Genomic DNA, 19,359 nt, shown 5'->3' on the forward strand with positions numbered 1-19,359 from the left:
CTAAATGTCCATCAACTGATGAATGGATAAAGAAATTGTGGTTTATATACACAATGGAATACTACGTGGCAATGAGAAAAAATGAAATATGGCCTTTTGTAGCAACGTGGATGGAACTGGAGAGTGTGATGCTAAGTGAAATAAGCCATACAGAGAAAGACAGATACCATATGGTTTCACTCTTATGTGGATCCTGAGAAACTTAACAGGAACCCATGGGGGAGGGGAAGGAAAAAAAAAAAAGAGGTTAGAGTGGGAGAGAGCCAAAGCATAAGAGACTGTTAAAAACTGAGAACAAACTGAGGGTTGATGGGGGGTGGGAGGGAGGAGAGGGTGGGTGATGGGTATTGAAGAGGGCACCTTTTGGGATGAGCACTGGGTGTTGTATGGAAACCAATTTGACAATAAATTTCATATATTAAAAAAATAAAATAAAATAAAATATTTGTTTAACTCTTCACGTTAAATAAGACTCACATAAACAACCAACGAAACTCGGAAACTCAGTTGGTTAAATTCCCTTAAGCATTTAAAAACTCTGTTCTCAAAATTTGATACATCTGAAGCGCCTTTAATTCCTGTCAGGACAGACTTACAAACCCAGCAAGCGAATTCTTTCTAAGCACTTAGCTCTTATAAATGTATAGGTGGATAAATCAGGTTGTCTGCCAACTTAATCAAATTCTCTTATTCCTTTCAACCTAAAACCACAAGTCTACAATCAACTGAGAATTTCAAATCACACCCCCAGGCTGCTATGTCATATACTCTAGTGTGCTGAAATCCCATGTATGTTTCTAGTGACTTAACATGACACATATTTTGTTAAACGATGATTGCGTCGTTTATTCCTCAATTCTACACCAAAGTATTAATACTGTGGGTTAGAGTGGCTTCATTATCTCTAAGTTTTTGATTCACCTTCCTGATTACCAAGTTTTCTCAGTAGTCCGGAGGGAGCCAGCTTGCATCTGAGGCACAGTTCTGGAATGTGACTCAAGACCCAGTTTTCGTTCCCAAAGTTTGGACCCAGACCCAGCATCTGGGCACCACATTCAGAATGATGTGCTCACAGGGTGATAGATAGGACCTCTCAACGCCTTACTTCTCATACCTCCTGATGTTTTATGCTGTCTCCCTACCCAGTCTTTAAAAATAGCAACCTAATCATTCACAATTTTAAATTCCCTGACTTAAGTTGATGAGACCCTGCACCCCCTCAGGGTTGCATCTGGTTTCTCGCCTGTCTGACCACGTTGTGCATCCAAAGGCCAAAGAGCTCCTCACCCCCCAGACTGCAGGCTTGCTCACGGCCTGCACTGAGAACCACAGCAGCCTGTCTACACCACAGGTGCGTATATGGTATTCGGGATGATTTTATCGTGTCTTTCGAGGGCTGCTTTACTTTACTACTACACTCTCGCAAGCTCATACTCTCCCTCTCCATCTGTTCCTAAGGTTTTCCCATTTGCAGTCTTTGGTTTCCTTTGAAGTGATCAAAGCCTAGTTTTCTCTTTGTTACTTGAGTTGAAAGAACTACCTTTTTCTGATTATCCCTTAACACCACAGAGAGTACTGAGTTGTTTTGAAAACAAAAATTCCCTAACACGAATCTTTTATTCCCTTTTATCTTTACTTACCTTATGTAACTCTTAATTTCTAAGATGTAGCTTAATACATATCCCATATCCCTTAGCCCCCAACGACTCCCCCCAAAAAACCTACAAAGGAAAAAAAAACAATGCCTCTACTCTTAATGGTGAGCTCTATTTCTGTTCTCTCTTTTCAGGATTTAGTCCCCTGCAGTCTCTTGATTGCCCTCACGCTGTATTCGACACAGGCTGGAGGAAAGTGTGTTTCATGAAGGTAGTTTCTCGTGCTCTGCTATCCCCCGCAGCACAGCGAAGAGGTTTGAGCTTCTCACTATAAGCTGCGGGATGGTCTTTCACTTCCAAGAACATACAGTTGGATTGGAGGTAAAATGGCTATTTTTTTTTTTTTTTTTTTTTTTTGGTATCAGAATATCTCTAGTTTAAAGATGAAAAGTAGAACTGGGTGGAGGAAGAAAGATCATATAGGGGCGTTCATCGTCTTACTCCCAGTGAATCCTATTTTTTATCTCCCAAAGTAGAAGTCAAGATTCATGTACAGATGCTTTTTTCATTACACATACCACTTTCCCCATGAGATTAATGAGCACTGCCACGTTTCGCCTCCGTTGCCAAGCAGGAGGAGTCATTAGGGAACGTCCCAGAGACGTAGTATTGACACCTGAGCGAAGAAATATGGGGGAGCCAATGTTCATCCTATCTTTTGAATTTTTTATCCTTTTGGATGAAATTTTGGATGAATTTTTTATCTTGTTGTCAGTAGCTTCAGCGAAAGCGATTTTTTTTTTTCACTTCAGAAGTCTGGGTGATGGTTGCCAACATTTGTAACCCAACTCAAGATGGTTAGACATTTCAAAGGTAGAATACGTGAAGGTCTACTTGTTTTAATAATAATGCCATCCTCTCAGATGTTTATAGATGCCCAGATAAACAGATGGGCTCATTCTATATCTATGACCCTGACAACCCAAGAGGCTTTTAAGAGTGGCAGAGGGTCAGGGGCGCCTGGGGGGCTCAGTTGGTCGAGTGTCCGGCTTCAGCTCAGGTCACGATCTCGCGGTCCGTGGGTTTGAGCCCCGTGTCGGGCTCTGCGCGGACAGCTCGGAGCCTGGAGCCTGCTTCGGATTCTGGGTCTCCCTCTCTCTGCCCCTCCCACTCATGCTTGCTGTCACTCTGTCTCTCTCTGTCAAAAATAAATAAACATTAAGGAAATTTTTTTTTAATTTTTTTTTTCAACGTTTATTTATTTTTGGGACAGAGAGAGACAGAGCATGAACGGGGGAGGGGCAGAGAGAGAGGGAGACACAGAATCCGAAACAGGCTCCAGGCTCTGAGCCATCAGCCCAGAGCCCGACGCGGAGCTCGAACTCACAGACTGCGAGATTGTGACCTGGCTGAAGCCGGACGCTTAACCGACTGCGCCACCCAGGCGCCCCAAGGAAATTTTTTTTTTTAATTTTTTTTTTCAACATTTATTTATTTTTTTGGGGACAGAGAGAGACAGAGCATGAACGGGGCAGGGGCAGAGAGAGAGGGAGACACAGAATCGGAAACAGGCTCCAGGCTCTGAGCCATCAGCCCAGAGCCCGACGCGGGGCTCGAACTCACGGACCGCGAGATCGTGACCTGGCTGAAGTCGGACGCTTAACCGACTGCGCCACCCAGGCGCCCCCGGAAAATTTTTTTTTAATGGCAGAGGTTCGCCATCTCGTCAAAATCACTATGTGTGAATATGAATGTTCATGCACATATGCACATATATCTCGACATACATATGTGTGGAGACATGCACATATATGAAACTCTCTTAAAGTATGCCGCTTTAACTACCTGTGCAAAAACAAATATCATCAATTATACATATGTAGTGAAAAAAAATCCTTAAATGACCTCAGAGAAAAATGATACTAATACCAAAACAAATATCATTCCCAAAATCCTGCCCATTGGTGGCAATATTTTTACTGCTTATTTTCTGATGTAATTTTAGTCTTCCCTTACAAAAACCCTCATATGTCCCCATAAGGTGGAGACCCAATTTGGAAGTTGAAGAAGACAAACTAAATTCAGATGACATAGTCTCTCATAAGTTGGTTCAAGTGTGGAAATAAAAAAATCACCAACTTCCCTCCCCCAGGTGTGCTTGAAAAATATTTTGTGGTGCCCAAATTTAGCAAACCCCAGTGCTTCAAGGAACCCAGTTTGAAACTCCTGATTTTGGTTTGTTTACCTACCCTCAAATGATATAAGATAAAAGGCATTCTATTTTAAATTATAAATAATCTGTACCTCTTTAGGGAGAGAAAATAAACTAAAAACCATTCTAAACATGTGCTCAAAAAATGAACACACCTTGTCTCTGCATAGTAAGATTCATTTTATAAAGAGCATCTCTGTAAACCTCAGAATCCCATGAAGTGTGGAGGGAGGCTGGTATCATTTTTAAGCCCATTTAACAGAACAGGGCACCAAGGCTTGGGGCGTTTAGCTGCTTTATTTAGGGTTAAAGAAGAGATGATCTGGGTCTTTGGACTTTTAAGTTAGTGTGGTTTCCCCGTATCACATGTGCGTGGGCTGTTTACACATGAACTTGCAATCAGATCGAATCCCGAGTCCTCATTCCGCTGCTCAGTCCTATCAGCCTCGCTCCTATCAGCTCTAAACCCTGTGCAACACATCTTTCTCTCTCCTGCCCCTAATTTGAGTCCTATTTATACAGTGGCCCGAGTGAAGGTGAGGACTCAGGAGCTCACAGGAGAGCTTGCCAGTTCTGCTCCCAGCTCACAAACAGACCTCCCTTCCGCTCCCCGCTGCACTCCCCCAGCCCCCTGAATGGGAAGCCCCACCCAGGTTACACATCAGTCAAGTGCCCCAAACTAAATGAATCTCCGAGAGCGAGGCCCAGGCTTCAGTATTGTTAAAAAACTTCTCCAGGTGATTTTCACTGTGGCCAGGGTTAAGATATCCAATCTGTCCTTGTCACTCTTGCCGAAGGAGATAACTCTTCCCTCTTGCCCTATTGGCTGGAGCTCCAGCATGCAGGAAGGAGTGGGTGTCAGCCCATTGTCTCCATGACCCGCGTGCATGCATCTGTGTGTTCACTCTGTTATGATGCACTTACCAGCTATGACATCGACGTTACTTAGAATACTACTTATCATGCTGAAATGGGCATGGGGATCACCTGAAGATCCTGTTAATGTTCCCAGTCAGTGGGTCTTGGTTGGGGACGGCAATTTGTATGGCTAAACCAGCTCCCAGGGGGCATCAATAGCTGTGAACCGCAGGCCACACTTTGAGGAGCAAAGATGTAGAACATCGAACTGATCAGTCAGTCTCATTTTACATGCACATACATATACGCACAAGTACTCTATTTCGTTGATTGTAATAGACATTTTTTCCACATTTCAACAAATGTGCGATTGAAATGCATCTTGCAAACAATGATGGCTTAGGCTTGCTGTTGACCAGGAGACCGCAGACGCGGTTCCTGTTGCCTCTGTGCGGTGTGCGGGTAGACTCAGTCCTAGCCTTCGTCCTGGCTGTCTTATTGATGGCGCTTTGATAAGTTATGAGTGTGTTGTAGCTACAGGATTGAGTTTAACTGACACTTAAAATAGCTCCAAAAATTATATATGATTTTTCCCTTAAAGAAAAAGCTATTAAATAAAAAGGCACGAAAACAGAGCAGCAGGGTATAAATGTATGTTGGTAGAGCGCATATGGCTCTTTGGTAGAATGACTAGATTATCTAACTTACTGAAAAGTGACCATCAGAGGCTTAACGACAGATTGCAACATCTGTTTAAAATATCCGCTGCCCTTCCATTCGACCTCTCCCTCCAGGGCCCCTCCTTCCTGTACCTATCTGTGGGAGGAGCATACCCCACACCCAATACTGACACGCTTGGCCACGTGAGCATGAGTTAATGGCCTGGGAGTAGAGTGACGTATGTATTTCTCAGCACAAGCCACAGGAGCCACCACCACCCGTCTACTGTTTCTCTTCCCCTCTGCGCTGAGGACGGTGTGCCTCTGATAGGAGCCCTGCCCTCAGCCCGGACCCCAGAATGAAGGCCTGTGGAGCAGAGCCACAGCCAACCTGCAAAGCACATTTAACAGGAGCGAGAACTAAACCCTTTGCTGTTTTAAGCCCCATCGATTTAAGTGGTGTTTGTCACCATGGCACAACTTACCGAAAGCTGACCAAGAGAAGGATCTAAGAAAAGAAGTAGGTGAAAAGGAATTAGTACTGAGATATATGATATGCAGAAGGATTGCCTAGTGCAGGGCAACCCATGCGAGCAAAGGCAGGAGACATTGCCAGATCCCTGAGGAGAGAATAAAGGTGCTCAGAGTAAGGAGAGACTGGTGGGAACCATACAGGGCTCTAGTACCCAGACCGTCATTAAGGCATCCCGCTTCACTTACAAATTATTTTTCTTAGTCGTTTGAAAGATAGAAGCGTGTCTTATAATCAGTGTTGTCTTGGAATCATGACCCAGTCACTGGTTCCAGTGGAGGCGCCATGTTGTATTTTGGTGTGTGTGTTGGGGCGGGGGTCTCGTCCCGTTCATACGCTCATCACTTGGGTGCCCCTTTCCCCAGCATTTTGATTTAAAGTCTGTCAAAGGATTTGTTCATTTCAAGGCTACCTAGTGAAGAAAAGGACCATGTGTAGGTGTATCCTCTAAATAAGGAATCAACTGGGCCATTTTTTAAGGCAAAATTGCCTGTGATCAAGCTCTCCTGGCTCACAGGTCCATGCTCTTTTTTTGTTTTTCATTTGGATGGCCACCCTTTTTTTTTTAAGTTATAGTTTCATTTTTAAAAATTTATGTATTTATTTATAATAAATTTTTAAAAATTTTTACTTAAATTCCAGTCTGTTAACATACAATGTAATATCAGCTTATGAGTACCATAGAGTGATTCAGTAATTCTATACATTACTTAGCGCTCATCATGGTAAGTGTGCTTTTTAATTTCCACCACCTCGTTGATCCATCCCCTGGACTCCTCCTTTCTGGTAACCATCAGTTTGTTCTCAAGAGTTAAGAGTCTCTTTCTTGGTTTGTCTCTTTCTCTCTCATTTTTTTTCCTTTGCTCGTTTGTTTTGTTTCTTAAAGTCTACATGTGAGTAAAATCATATGGCATTTGCTTTTCTCTGACTGACTTATTTTGCTTAGCTTAATACTCTGTGGCTCCGTCCATGTTATTGAAAATGGCAAGATTTCATTCATTTTATGGCTGATTAATATTCCAGTGCACATACATACCATGTCTTCCTTATCCGCTCATCTATCAGTGGACACTTGGGCTGCTTCCATAAGTTGGCTGCTGGAAGTAATGCTGCAATAAACATAGGGGTGCATGCATCCCTTTGAACTAGTGTTTTTGTATTTTGGGGGGTAAATACCCAGCAGTGCAATACTGGATCGTAGGGCAGTTCTATTTTTAATTTTTGGAGGAAACTCCATACTGTTTTCCATAGTGGCTGTGCCAGTTTTCATTCCCATCAGCAGTGCAAGAGGGCTCCCCTCTCTCCACATCCTCACCAACACTTGTTGTTTCTTACGTTGTTGATTTTAGCCATTGTGACAGGTGTGAGGTGATGTCTTATTGCGGTTTTGACTTGCATTTCTCTGATGATGAGTGATGTTGAACATTTTTTCATATATCTGTTGGCCATCTGTATGTATTCTTTGGAGAAATGTCTGTTCGTGTCTTCTGCCCATTTTTTATTTGGAATATTTGTTTTTGGGGCGCTGAGTTTTATAAATTCTCTATATATTTTGAATACTAACCTTTATCAGATATGTCATTTGCAAATATCTTCTCCCGTTCCATAGGTTGCCTTTTAGTTTTTGATTGTTTCCTTCGCTGTGCAGAAGCTTTTTGTTTTGATATAGTTCCAATAGTTTATTTTTGCTTTTGTTTCCCTGGCCTTAAGAAACCTATCTAGGGGCGCCTGGGTGGCTCAGTCGGTTGAGCGACCGACTTCGGCTCAGGCCATGATCTCACGGTTTGTGAGTTCGAGCCCCGCATCAGGCTCTGTGCTGACAGCTCAGAGCCTGGAGCCTGCTTCAGATTCTGTGTCTCCCTCCCTCTCTGCCCCCTCCCCCCACTCTGTCTCTCTCTCCTTCAAAAATAAATAAACATTAAAAAAAGTTAAAAAAGAAACCTATCTAGAAAGAAGTTACTAGGGCTGATGTCAAAGAAATTACTGCCAGCATTGTTTTCTAGAATTTTTATGGTTTCAGGTCTCACATTTAGGTCTTAATCCATTTTGAAAATATTTTTGTGTATGGTGTCAGAAAGCTTCACCCTTTTTACATGTTGCTGTCCAGTTTTCCCAACACCATTTGTTAAAGAGATGGTCTTTTTCGGGATATTATATGTACATGATGAATCACTAAATTCTGTTCCTAAACCAGTACTACACTACAAATTAACTAACTTGAACTTAAATTATAAATAAATAAGTAAATAAATAAATAAGAGACCGTCTTTTTCCCATTGGATATTCTTGCTTCCTTCGTTGAAGATGAACTGACCGTATAATTGTTGGCTTATTTCTGTGTTTTCTATTCTGTTCTGTTGATCTATGTGTCTGTTTTTCTGCCAATGCCACACTGTTTGGATCACCACAGCTTTGCAATATAACTTGAAGTCTGGAACTGTGATGCCTCCAGCTTTGGTTTTCTTTTTCAAGATTGCTTTGGCTATTTGGTGTCTTTTGTGGTGCCATACAGATTTTAGGATTGCTTGTTCTAGTTCTGTAAAAATGCTATTGGTATTTTGATAGGGATTTCATTGAAAGTGTAGGTTGCTTTGAGTAGTATAGACATTTGAACAATATTTGTTCTTCCTATCCAGGAGCATGGGATGTCTTTCCATTTCTTTGTGTCATCTTCAATTCCTTTCATCCGTGTTTTAGACTTTTCAGAGTAGAGGTCTTTCACCTTTTTGGTTAAGTTTATTCTTAGATATTTTATTATTTTTGGTGCAATTGTAAATGGGATTGTTTTCTTAATTTCTCTTTCTGCTGCTTCATAATTAGTGCATAGAAATGCAAGAGATTTCTGTACGTTGATCTTGTATCCTTCAGCTTTACTGAATTCATGATCAGTTCTAGAAGTTTTTGGTTGGAGTCTTTAGGGTTTTAGGAGCGCTTTTCCCCTAAGGTTAGGAACACAAAAGTGATGCCCACTCTCACCATTTTATTCAACATAGTACTGGAAGCCCTAGCCGCAGCAATCAGACAACTGAAAGAAATAAAAGGCATCCAAATAGGAATGAAGAAGTAAAACTCTCATGATTTTCAGATAACATGATACTGTAAATGGATGGCACCTCTTTTGAGATGGTAGGTACGTTATGGGGATGATGGGAGGAGCTGGGCAGAAGGGTTGTGTCTGCCAACATGTTTTTGTTCTATTTACTTTAGAGGAGGAGGGGACAGAGGTTATTATCATGAAATCATGATACATATAAGACATTGAGATTTAGGGTACACAGGTGTGTGTGTATATGCATGTGGTGTCCACACCATGGCCCTTATGCATGGGTTGGACAAGCAATAATTAACGAGGCCACACTTCTATTTTTCTTTTCTTCTTCATTTTGTCTCCATTTGATGAAGAAAACTTACAGAAAAATTTATCCTAGTTTTAGAACGCAAAATATTGTTATTTTTTACTTACAATTTCCACTCTGTTCTTCTCTAAAATACCCTACCAGCTTTGAATGAGTTGAATGACATTCAGCTGAAATTAACCCACTGGTACAAAAGATTCACATTTCCCTCAGAGATGCAAGGCAAGACAAATAGAACTATAATTACGTTTCCTTTTGGCTTCTATCTCCTCCTTTATTCCTTTTTTTTTTTTTTAAAGAGACAAAGATCTTAATAGAAGTGCTTCTCTCCTGTTGGAAACTCTTTAAATTCCAAGAACTAACTCTGAAGGATTTTTAGGTCAAAGATAAGGGTCGGCCAGACTCGGTGAGCGACAACAACATAACTGGATGTCAGCAGGGATTACTCGGTGGCTTTGAGCCATATTAGGGATGCGGAGTGGGAGTGACTAGATACGGACCATTTGTACAGCTTCAGCGTCACTTGCTCAAGTTGATACAATCGGTCATCCTTAAGCAGCCTGCAGGGTGAAGAGTCAAATGAAGTTCTGAAAATCAGCAGGTGTGTCTGGACAGTGCAAGTAGCCAGTTTAGATTAGGCAGGCAGAAGACTCCGGTTCAAGCCCCACATTTGGATCGGGCATGCATGTACCTCTCCGTATGTTTCTTCAACAAGAAACCATTGTGCTCTCTGGTCTATCTTAGTTCCTCTGCAATATGAAGAGGCTGAACGAGATGGTCTCTTAGCTCCCTTTGAATGCTGATCACCCCACGATTCTGCCACCTCCTCACCCTGTGTGGCTGTCGACAGCCCTCCGCGGGCTTGCCACACGCCCGGCACGGCAGAATCGCCTGGATTGTACCACATTAAACTTGACAGTGTACATAAAGCATCTGCCATCCAGGCACTCTTGGTCAAATTGCTGTCATTCTGCAGAGTCTAATGCAGAGGGCCGCACGATCGCAAGAAACCCTGGACGAGAACTCCATCTTTAACAACGTGGGCTGCACGTGGCGGGAGAAGTCTGCTCCCTGCTTTGGCATCAGCACCATTTGCTCAAGTGCAGACACTCTCTAGGGGCCTCTTTCAGACTTGATTGTTTGTAAGGAGTTCTGACAGCGTCTCTTGTGGAAGTTGCTGGAAAGAGTAGCCCCAGGATTGCTTAGCACACAGGAGATGCTAGGTCCTTAATTGTCTCGGAAGACAGTCAAGGAATAAATTACCAGGTTCTGGTATTTCTGAAGTGTCACTGCCATTTGGCTACTGAGCTTGCAAGAAATTGATTAGGGTGGGCAGCAAACGTTTGCAGCGATGTGTTACGGGGCCTTGTAATCTCTCAGAGGGAAGGGTTTCCTCTGTAGGACCACTTGTAGAAACTGAGTATCTTCTGTTTCTTTCAGGCTGCAAAAAAAATAATGTGGCTACTAGGCTACCTTTAGGTTACTTGGCTTCCTACAATGAGGGCAAAGAGGAAAAATGGAAACATTTATAAACGCCATATAAGATGCGACTAATTCTCCATTGCCCCTTTTCCCCATAGTGTTCTTTTTTAAGCTTTTGGGGGCTGTCATCGACAGAACAAATTTTCTCTTGCATGTGTGTATGCCTGCCAAGACTGTACATTTCTCAAGATTATAATAAATGAGTAACTGATACATGCTGCGTAACGCCGTCCTGCTTCCTGACTTCACCTCCTACTCATTTGCCGTCTGTGATTTCCAGCGACTGGCCTAGGTGATGGGAACCCAAATTGAATGGGGCAGTCTCTGCTTTTATGGTGTTTGCTGAAGTCCGGTGGAGACACAGGCACCAAAACAGATCATTAAATGCAATCCAGTGGGTCCACACCTTAGGGGATCATAGGGAAGCTTCACTGGGATGGGCCTTTTAAGGTTGAATTGCCGAGAATCAGCAAGAGTCATTTAGGGAGCGTTTCCTGGAAGAGGGAAGGCATCAGCAAAGCAACAGAGGAGAAACGTGTGGTGTATGTGGGGGAAAGTTCGGTTCTGCAGCAGGAAAGCACAGGGAAGAATCAGAGAGAAGGCTGAAGACCAGGGCTGAGAACAGCCCATAGAAGGCTGTGTTGCCACATAAGGAAATTACTTCTCATTCTCAATTTCATTTTATTGCACAGACAGCCCTTCTAAGTTTTAGCAGTTTTAATCCCTTGCAATTGAATCTTCTAGCGATGTGGGTCTCAGCCCCTGCCGACTCCAAGTCACATGCAGAGCTTTAGAGATGCTTAATGCTCAGTGTGTTCAGTACCAAGTGGTCAAGATGCAGGCTTCGGTACTCTTATAACTTCCCAGGCGGTTACAGTGTTTAGCCCAGGCTCAGAACCACGTTACCGTCCGCTATCTGAGGGTAAGAAACGTAAACTCTAGGCACCACTTAATTACCTTTGAAATTCACATCCCTTCCTCTTTGTGATTCTCCCTGGTCACTCTGTGCACCATCACGGTCGCGCATAAATTGATTGACAATTAAAGAAACATACACTGCAGTATACTTTCATATGGGTGTTTTTGTCAAAGGCTCCCAATAATCTTTCTAGAAAATGCACTCCTAGAAGTGGCGGAGTCCTGGTATAATTTCATAGGCCACCGCTGTCCTCCCCCGATTCAGTGCCCGAAATCCCAGGCTTCTGTCTCTCTTACCACTCACCTCCCGATGATTTACTGCCCTGCCATGTGTGAGTCGTTTCTCTTGTGTCCTTAGAAATTAGACTTTTGGGGTGCCTGGGTGGCTCAGTCGGTTGAGCGTCTGAGTCTTGATTTCGGCTCAGGTCATGATCTCAAGGTCGTGGGATGGAGCCCCTGTCCAGCTCTGCACTGAGCACGGAGCCTGCTTAAGATTCTTTCTCTCCCTCTCTCTCTACCCCTCCCCTGCTCATGCTTTCTCTCTTTCTCTGAAAATAAGTAAACAAACATTGACAAAAAGAAATTAGACATTCCTGTGTGACACATCTGACTCGAAAGCCAAGTCGCCAATTCTAAATAAGCAAAGAGGAGTTAGACCAGTTCTCTGGGTTGCTAAAATTCTGTAAATCTTTGGTCTGTTTCATCACGTTGTCTATTTTTAATGGTCGTGAGACTTTGGAGACTGGGTTCGGGAACAACCACATCTAGGCTTTCCAAGTGAATTCTAGCAAAAGAGACGCTATTTCTCTTATGAAAACAGATGTGGAGGAGAGAGATGGTCTTGGGAGATCAATAGATCAGGGTTGGAATTCTGAATCTGACCAGCAAGCTACATGGGTTAGTGCTCACCCCTCAGAGCCCTGTCCTTGGCTATAGAAGCATTTAATGCTGTCGGGCTGCTATGGTGACTTATGTAGAATGTTGACCATTAGTCTCTGGGACCCGAAAATGTCAGTGTTGGGCTTTTTCTGCTTCTTCATTTTTGTTTTTATTTTAGAGAGAGAAAGAGAGCGCAAGCAGAAGAGAGGGGCAGAGGGAGAGAGGGAATCTTAAGCAGGCTCTAGCTTCAGCGTGGAGCTCAACGACCCTGAGATCATGACCTGAGCCGAAATCAACAGTCAGACGCTCAACCAACTGAGCCGTCCAGGGGCCCTGTGTCAGTGTCCTTTTTAAGCAGCAGTAAGATTATGTATGTGATACCAGTTCTACTGGAGTTGGAGTTTCTGGAAAATGCTTCACTCACAAGGCAGAGACACGCATGCTTATTGAACAGCCATCGTATCTCAGGTTGCATGCTAGCCTCACATAAACAAGGGTGATGGACGAGAGCTCCTGTCTCCAAGTATCTGAAGATAATCACTGTTAATTTTCAGCTAATGCCCAAACTGCAGAATGTATTATATAACCATTAAAAATAGTGATTTGGAGGCTTGTTGGGTAGCTTGGATAACTTCTGCCGGATGTTACTGTGTGAGAAAAGCAAGATTCAGAAAAGGCATAGAAAATACTCTTTTTATTTGTTTGTTTGTTTTTTAAACAGTGACAAAACCGTGTGGAGATGGGCGTTCACATAATGAGTAAATGCCTGTGAAGATGTGTGCCGGAACCAGTAAGTAGAGGCAGACAGACAGACACCCACTTCCAGGCCTCAGCTTAGCTGGCCTGGTGGGGTGGGGGGAGGGGGGAACTCAACACGAGGTGTTAGGGAGGGTGACAAGCGTGGGCAGGATGAGCTCTCTTTCGGGTAAAAGTGTGTGTGTGTGTGTGTGTGTGTGTGTGTGTGTGGTTTTTCAGAAAGAGATGTAGTCATTTGTCATTGTTGAAAAAGATGTAGCTCTTTTTTTTTTAACTCTTTTTTAATGTTTATTTATTTTAGAGAGAGGGAGAGTGAGTGTGGGGAGGGGCAGAGAGAGAGTGAGACACAGAATCCGAAGCAGGCTCCAGGCCCTGAGCTGTCAGCACAGAGCCCGACACGGGGCTCGAAACTCACCCACCCAGAGATCATGACTTGAGCTGAAGTCGGACTCTCAACCGACGGAGCCCCCCCCCCCCCCCAGGCACCCTGAGATGTAGGCTCTTTAATTCAACACGAGAGGCTGTCATGGGCTGAATTATATCTCCCAAAAAAGATACATTGAAGTCCTAACTTCCAGTACGCCCGTCTGTGACCTTATTTGGAGATAAGGTCATTGCCGATGTAATTAGTTAATGTGACACGTCCCCACGTGAAGACAGATGCTCACAAAGAGGCACCACATGAAGACGAGGACAGACGTGATGCTGGGACAGCAAGGGAATGGCAGTCACTGGAACCACCAGGAGCTGGAAGGGGCAGGAAGGACCCTCCCCCAGCGCCTTCAGAGGGAGTTTGGCCTTGGCCCTGCCCACACCTTGATTTTGGACTTAAGCCTCCAGGACTGTGAAAGAATAAACTTCCACTGTTCTAAATCACAATGTTGTGACACCTTGTTACCACAGTCCTGGGAACTGAATATAGACACAATTCTTGATGGTGTTTTATAACCTGACTTTTTTATGTAACAAAATGTTTCCATGTCATTAAAGCTTCGGCTACAGTATCCAAGATGGAGTTTTACATCTACTCTGAAAGTACGACTGCATTTTGTATCCTGTAAACTGACCTTATCGAGTAAACCTGACCTGGCCGCTCCCGTCGGCTTCTCGAGGGCAGGCTGGAGATCTGGAGTTGGGGCCTTTTCACAGACGCTTAAACCCACGGCTAGGACCCTGTGCTGCGCCCACGGGCCGTGTCCTCATTTCTCCTTTGCGGGCATGGAGTGCTGGGCTCTCTCCAAGCCTCACGCTAGGTGCTGAGGATACCACACAGGCCACGGTGTCGCACGTGTGCCCTGGCACGTGGGTTCTTGGGACACTTGGCCAGAGCAGCGAGGCCCAAGCCGGCACAGGAGCCTTGGACCTTCGAGAGGTCTTGGGACTGAGCAGGAATCTGTGTGGACAGACCTGGACCCGCTGACAGCCCAGGGGGTCAAGGGCTCTCCCTTCCCCAGAGCAAGCCCTGAAGACCAGAGCAAGGAAGTTTCTGGCGAGCCTGTTTGGATGGATGCTCAGACTCAAAATTATATTTATTTATAGAAAATTAAGAACTGATGTTCATAGTGGACTCTTCTATGGCACAAAACAGTACTACCTATATTCTTACATGTATTAACTTACTTAACTTCATGATATGCTAATGCCCTACACACTGTTATCCTCCTCATCTCACAGATGTTTAAAACTGAAGCACAGACAGGCTAAGCCACTGGCCCGAGGCCACGGAGCCAGTAGGAGACAGAGCTGGGAATTTGAATGCAGGCAGTCTGGCTGCAGGGGCTAGGTTTACACCCGCTTGGCTACGTGTCTTTGAACAATATTCTGGACTTTTTGATCTGATAACATACGGTGTTGGTCTTCACATTTTAAAGGGGTAGAAATAACCAAGAGGAAAAAAAAATGGAATCGTCTTATAACGTTAAAAAGGTACAAAAATACTTTTACTCTAGAGGAAATCAGGTTGAAAAGTTATTCAGTAATTTGAAGTGCCTTCGTGCAAAGGAGAGGGTATGGGCTTGAGGAGTGCAGTCAGACACGAGGAAGGACTTTCTGGGGGGGGGCAGGGTCAAAGGTCATCAAGTAGGACCTGGCCCTCCCCCCGCCCCACCTCTGCAGCCCAGCTTCCATCTGGTTCTGGAAGGAACGAGTCTGGCCAGGGCTCTTAGGAGCAGCTCCTGCTTCCAGAACCGGTTTGGTCAATGGATGTTACTGCCTTGCTTCATAGGCACCGAGTTAAAGCAGCATCATCATTGAGGAGGGCACCTGTTGGGATGAGCACTGGGTGTTGAATGGAAACCGATGTGGCGATAAATTTCACATTAAAAAAAAAATAAAAAATAAAAAAATAAAAATAAAAAAGTAAATACATTGGATGAGGTGAAAACAAACGAGCAAACAAAAGATTGCCTCTCCAGATGCCCGCGTGAGAGGGTCTAAGCGTGTGAGGAGTGACACAGTGTCTTAATGATTCCTTTAGGTAAAGGGGAGCTAGGCCAATGCGGGCATTTAAATGGCTGGATTTAAAAGTTAATGAAGTGCTGAGAAGCCAACAGGCGCAGACAAGGAGAAGGCAGCGGGGCTGCAGCGATTTTGATGAGGACCGGACAGGCCCCCCGCGCAGCCAGCAGGGGAGAGAGAGAGAGAGAGAGAGCAGTCTGCAAACCACACCACCGCCTGCTGCCTGTCAGCTCCAGCAGCCCCCCCCCCCCCCCCCCCAGAGAGCCAGCCGGGCCTGTGACCTCCTTGCTTGGAAGTTCCTGCCTCCCCAGCTGTCCTCATTCGGAGAGCTCGTCCTGGCTTTGATCGAAGCTTGTAAAATGCTAGCCCTTTTGCCCCATTCGTTCCCAGATAAGAATCTCTCCCTCTTTCCCCCAAAGGCCGTGTTTTTCTAAGCAGGAATCTTTTTCCTTGACGATGCAACACTGAGTTCCGGCATTAGAAGGGAGGGCAAAACCCTAATTGCCTTTCAGCGTGTGTGGAAGTCACAGATGAGGGCGACGTGAATTCTGTCACACTGAACGTTTAGTCTCCAGCGAATGCGCGCACGGGTGACAAAGCCAAGGTCCCGGTGACTGGAGACAGAGCGGTGGATAGATCCGGAGTTCTAAAGTGATGCCTGGCTTGGCTCGGAGTGGCTTCTCCGATTCGTCCGAGGCCGGAGTGTTCAGGCCAGGCATTACTAGGCTGGGGGGACCTTCTCCCATTCCGTCTGGGATGCAGAATGCCTGCCTGGGAGAAGTCAGCTTCTTGTGGTCATTCGGTGGTGAAGGGGGACGGGCAGGGCCGGGGTCCTCTGCCAACTGGTGCTGTTGAAAACAGTGCTCATTTCGGAATCCTCCGGAAACCAGCAGAGCCCAGCCCACTGTGTCCGGGGTAAGAGGGTGATGGGATAGTGTAAGTGGTAGGACCTGGCCCCCTTTCCTCTCTGAAGACCCCCGTCGGTCAGAGAAGCTATGCCACTGTCCGAATGCCTACGTCCCCCCGGAATCCCGCGCTGAAATCCTGACCCCACAGGTGACGGTGGTAGGAAGTGGGGCCTTTGAGAGGTGCTTGGGTCATGAGGGTGGAGCCTCATGAATGGGATTGGTGCCTTTATGAAAGAGGCCCTAGAAAGATCCCTCACCTCTGTAAGGGTGATGTAAGGACACAGTGAGACATCTGCAACTCAGAAGAGGGCCGTCGCGGGACCGTGCTGGCGCCCCGATCTCGGGCATCCGGACTCCAGGACTGTGAGTTGTTTGTAAGCCCCGCGGGCTGTAGTGTTTTGTTACAGCAGCACGGATGGACTGAGACAAGCTCCTGACGCCTCCACAGAGATTGGTGCCTGCCGGCCATCAGGGCCTGTATGAGGGCCCGCGTGACAGGGACGGCAGCTCGTCCTCAAGGAGCTCACGCCCAAGTGCAAGAGAGAGACCAGGACTAAGTGTGCGGAGAAGACACAGTCACACAGGACCCGCTCAGCCCACACGTGCTCGTGTCCTTCTGCGCATGGGGGAGACATCGTGTCAAGAGCCGAGAGACATCTGTCTGCGTTCTGTGGGGAAGAGCTAGACACACAGCGGCTGTAACGGGTACACACGGTGCCGAGACGGCCGTGAACCCCAGGAGAAGTTAGGGCAGGGTGAGGATGGTGGGGGGCTGGGCTGGAGCGTGTTCAGGTGACGTACACGCTCAGGGAGTCTTGGTGAGAAAAGACATTCAGGCAAAGACTTGAAGGAGGCAGGGAGTCAGCATGTGGGTACGTGGAGAAGAACGTCCGCGGCCGAGGGAACACTCTGGGGTCTGAGCCCTGGAGTGCACCTGCCGTGTTTAAGGAACACCAGGGCTCAGTGTGGTCAGAGTGGCTCACGTGGAGGGGAGAGGTCGGTGGGGTCAGTGAGGAAAGGGGGAAGCTCCTGTTAAGTCTGGGGGTGCCACGCAGAGGCCTTTGGCTCTTATTCCGGATTCCACATGAGGTGCAGTCTGGTCCAGAGCAAAGGGATGGCTAGCTTGGGTTGCACGTGAGGAGGAGTTCATATTGGGAGCCCCCGATTCAGAAGCTGTTGCAGCAATCGGGGGAGAGGTGACGTGGCCGGGGGCAGAGGTGGAAGCCGAGGAGGGCATAGGGAAGAAGGGAGAGCCCACAGGACTTGATTATGGGGCGCGAAGGAGAGACTCACAGGCTTTAAGAACAAGGCTGGAAGGATGGAGTTGCCGCTAAATGAGAGGGAATCTGCCGGTAAGATTCAGCCTCGAAGAGATCCTTGTGTTGGATATCCAAGTGGAGGTACCGAGCAGGCAGGTGGATACACAAGTCTGGGTTCAGGAAAGTGATCTGGATGCAAAATATGAATTTGGGGGTCATGGCACATGGATGGTATGATCGTTAGTTTTCATCGAATACTCCCAAGGTATTGCTATGAAGGTATTTTGTAGGGGCGCCTGGGTGGCTCAGTCGGTTAAGTGTCTGACTCTTGATCTCAGCTCAACTCTTGATCTCAGGGTTGTGAGTTCAAGCCCCTCGCTGGGCATGAAGCCTACTTAAAAAAAAAATAGAAGAAAGGAAGGAAGGATTTTGTAGATATGATTAGATGTAGATGTGGTCAAATCGATTAACCTTGAGTGAAGGAAGTTACCCTTGACACAGTGGGTGGGCCTTGTCTGAGCAGTTGAAGGCCTTAAGAGCAGACACTGAGGTTTTTCAGAGAAGAAGTTCTGCTTCCAGACTGCAGCATCGATGCCTGCCTGGAGGTCAATTGATTTTTTGGGGGGTGGGGGGTGGGGGGGAAGATGAGATGACTAACATCAGGTTTCAATGTGGATGGGAATGAACTCATAGAAAGGATGGAGTTGGGAATACAAGAGAGGAAGGTGGCCTGGCTGGAGCAGGGCTCCAGAGGGGTGTAGGTTGGCCTTGATCTCTGCTGGAGCAACGCCCTTGAGTAGGTCAGGGGGGCGAAGCACGCAGGAAGGTCAGCCTTTGATGGAAATGTGTCTCTATCTCTAGCAGTAGTTGTCAAATTTGCAAGTGCCTCCAAATTCACCCAAAGGCTTGTTAAAACACAGAGTTTGGGGCTCCACCCCAGAGTTTTTAGGCCTGTGATGTGACCTGTAGATTTGCATTTCTTCCAAGTTCCCAGCGGACCCTGATGCTGCCGTTCCAGGACCACCGTCTGAGGACCACCGACCGACAGTGAGTAGATGGGAGGCAGGATGTGGAAACCCAGATGCATGACGGAAGAGGGCTGTGGTTGGGGGCAATTTCCCAGTCAAGCAGAAGGCCAGGCCGCTAACTGCAAAGGGGGAGAAATGGTTGTGGGTGCCTGAGGAGAGAGGAAAAGCTGGGGAAATAGTCACCGAGGAGAAATGGGAGAGAGAGTGAACCACGGTTGACACATCACATGTTTGACATCACTATGGTCCACTGGAGCCTGTCCGTCATGAATTCCAGGTGAGACCAGGCAACGTGCTGTGGTTTTTGCCCAGCTGCATCCGGTTGGCAGAGGCCTGGATTTCAGAGCAGTGGCGTGGCTGAGCAAGTATGAAAAAGCATGAGGGCAAGAGAGTCGAGGATACAGGCAGAGAAAAATGGCGGCGACCGCACAAGGAAGGGAGCTGAGAAAGGGTGGGCGAG

General features: G+C 46.1%; 1 long non-coding RNA gene across 1 annotated transcript; it reads left to right on the forward strand.

Moving 5' to 3' along the window:
• Window positions 1-1,328: 1,328 nt before the first annotated feature.
• On the forward strand, window positions 1,329-19,334 carry LOC111556622. The gene is made up of 3 exons (XR_002736255.2): window positions 1,329-1,976; window positions 13,213-13,281; window positions 18,859-19,334. It is a non-coding gene; the product is annotated as an uncharacterized LOC111556622 (long non-coding RNA).
• The last annotated feature ends 25 nt before the right edge of the window (window positions 19,335-19,359 follow it).

This window comes from Felis catus, chromosome A1 (genome assembly GCF_018350175.1).
Source record: "Felis catus isolate Fca126 chromosome A1, F.catus_Fca126_mat1.0, whole genome shotgun sequence".
NCBI classification, from domain to species: Eukaryota; Metazoa; Chordata; class Mammalia; order Carnivora; family Felidae; genus Felis; species Felis catus.